The sequence below is a fragment of the Aptenodytes patagonicus genome, unplaced genomic scaffold (assembly GCF_965638725.1).
Source record: "Aptenodytes patagonicus unplaced genomic scaffold, bAptPat1.pri.cur scaffold_645, whole genome shotgun sequence".
Lineage (NCBI taxonomy): Eukaryota > Metazoa > Chordata > Aves > Sphenisciformes > Spheniscidae > Aptenodytes > Aptenodytes patagonicus.
In genome coordinates, this window is record NW_027472539.1 from 10194 (window position 1) to 12808 (window position 2615).

The 2615-nt window shown below is 72.6% G+C and overlaps 1 long non-coding RNA gene across 1 annotated transcript; it reads left to right on the plus strand.

Annotated features, from left to right (window-relative positions):
• The first annotated feature begins 384 nt into the window (after positions 1-384).
• Positions 385-2355, plus strand: LOC143174053 (uncharacterized). The gene is made up of 5 exons (XR_012997900.1): positions 385-411; positions 1023-1059; positions 1330-1403; positions 1518-1566; positions 2250-2355. It is a non-coding gene; the product is annotated as an uncharacterized LOC143174053 (long non-coding RNA).
• Positions 2356-2615: the final 260 nt, after the last annotated feature.

The window sequence follows — 2615 nt, forward strand, 5'->3', positions numbered from 1 at the left end:
GCCAGGCACGGTGCCGTCACCGCCGGGCATGTCACCGATGCCACCAGGAATGTCACCAACGCCACTGGCCTCGGCGCCGGCACCACCCCTGCATGGTGGTCTGCAGGCAGCTGGTGCCCTGGTGTCGTGCCGGATCCTGAGGGGGGGCTGCGGAGGGGGGGGTGGGGTGGTGTCCCAGCCTGGCCACCCCACCCCGTCCCCGACGTCCCCCTGTGTGTCCCCACCCCAGCTTTGAGGTGGAGAATGGCCCCTCCCCGGGCCGCAGCCCGCCGGACCCCCAGGCCAGCCCGGGGCTGGTGCTGCTCCCCGGCGGTCCCCCCGGCCAGCGCCGCGAGTCCTTCCTCTACCGCTCCGACAGCGACTACGACGCCTCCCCCAAGGAAGCCGCAACTCCTCCATCGCCAGCGAGGTGTGAGTACGGCCCCCCGGGACCCCCTGGACCCCCCGGGATCCCCCCGAACCCCCCCCAGGGCCCTTCCACAGACCCCACGGACTCCGGACGCCCTGGGGACCCTCCGCCATCCTTCCAGGGACCCCCCGATATCCCCCCGGGGACCCCCAATATCCCCACCGGGACCCCCTGATATCCCCCTGGGACCCCCCGATATTCCCCTGGGTACCCCCTCCCCTTGGAGACCCCCCAATAACCCCCAGGGACCCTCAATATCCCCCCAGGGACCCCACCACCATCTCCTGGGAGACCCCCTTGATACCCCCCTGGGGACCCCCCCCGCCATCCCCCTGGACAACCCCCAATATCATCCCCAGGGACCCCCCCGCCATCCCCCTGGGCACCCCCCCATCCTCCCGGGGACCCCGATATCCCCCCAGGGTCCCACCCCCCACCATCCCCTTGGAGACCCCGCAATATCCCCCCGGGGACCCCCCGATATCCCTCTGGGGCTCCCCCTATGCCACTGTGGGCCGTGTCATCCCCCCCCCAGGGTGGGTGGGGGGTCAGCGGGTGGGGCCAGGACACCTGGGTCCCTCCCTGACCCCCCCACCCCCCATTTCTCTTCCAGCCACGCCGAGGACCTGATCGTCACCCCCTTTGCCCAGGTAGGGCTGGGGGGGCCCCCGGGGGGTCCCCGGGGTGGGGGGTGAATGCAGGATTGGGCCCTCCACCCTCAAGCCCTGCCGGAGGGGTCAGGGTCGGGGGGGGGGGGGTGCTGGCCCCAGCGCTCGGGGTTTGGGTGATGCCAGCGGCAGATTTGGGTCCCGGGGGTGTGTGTGTGTGTCCCTCTATGTATCCCTGACCCCACCCCCCCCCGTGCCCCCTCCTTTTGTGTCCCTGACACCCCCCCCCCCCCCCCCGTACCCCCCCCCCAGGTGCTGGCGAGTCTCCGCAGCGTCCGCAGTAACTTTTCCATCCTGGCAAATGTCCCCACCCCCACCTCCAGCAAGTGAGTGACCTTGACCCTGACCTTGACCCCGACCCTGTGCGGGGGGGGGGGGGGGGTCCCGGCCAGCCCTGACTCGCCCCTCCCTGTCTGTTCCCTCCCCCACCCCCCCGGCAGGCGGTCACCCGTCGGCTCCCAGCCCCCCTCTGCAAGGCCACGCTCTCGGGTAAGGGGGGGGTCGGGGCTGAAGGGGTTAAGGGGGTCGGCCCCCGAGCTCGGAGGATTTGGGGGGTTTGAGGGATTTTGGGGAAGGGGGGGTAAAAACCGGTCGTGCACCCGTCCCACTGGGGAAACTGAGGCACGGGGCTGGCAGCCCCCATCTCCCCCAGCCCTGTCCCCAGGGGGTCCCTGCAGACCCCCTGAGCCACGTCCCTAGTCCCCCCATCCTCGCACCCCCATCCCGGGGGGGTCCCCACAGCCCCAGGGGCGTCCCTGCACCCCCCCCATCCCTGGGGGTCCCTGCACCCCCCATCCCCGGGGGTCCCCCATCCCAGGGGGGTCCCTGCACCCCCCATCCCTGGAGGTCCCTGCACCCCCCATCCCCAGGGGTCCCCGCAGCCCCAGGGAGACCCTGCACCCCCCCCGTCCCTGGGGGGGTCCCCACAGCCTCCATCCGTGGGGGTCCCGCAGCCCCAGGGGGGTCCCTGCACCCCCCCATCCCCGGGGGTCCCCCCAGCCCCATCCCCAGGGGGGGTCCCTGCACCCTCCCATCCCCAGGGGGTCCCAGCCCAGGGGTCCCCGCAGCCCCAGGGGTGTCCCTGCACCCCCCATCCCCGGGGGTCCCCCCAGCCCCGTCCCTTGGCCGGGGGGGTCTCGGGCCACCGCTGACCCCCCCCCCGCCCCCCGCAGAGGAGACGTCCCAGCAGCTGGCCCGGAGACGCTGGAGGAGCTGGACTGGTGCCTGGACCAGCTGGAGACCCTCCAGACCCACCGCGCCGTCAGCGAGATGGCCTCCAACAAGGTGGGCCCCGGCGCGGGGACGGGGACGGGGACGGGGACAGGACCCCGCTGTGACACAGGGACGGGGACAGGGATGGACCCCGCTGTGACAAGGGGACGGGGATGGGACCCCGCTGTGACACGGGGACAGAGATGGGGACAGGGATGGACCCTGCTGTGACAAAGGGATGGGGACAGGGATGGACCCTGCTGTGACAAGGGGACGGGGACGGGGATGGACCCCGCTGTGACAACGGGACGGGGACAGGGATGGAC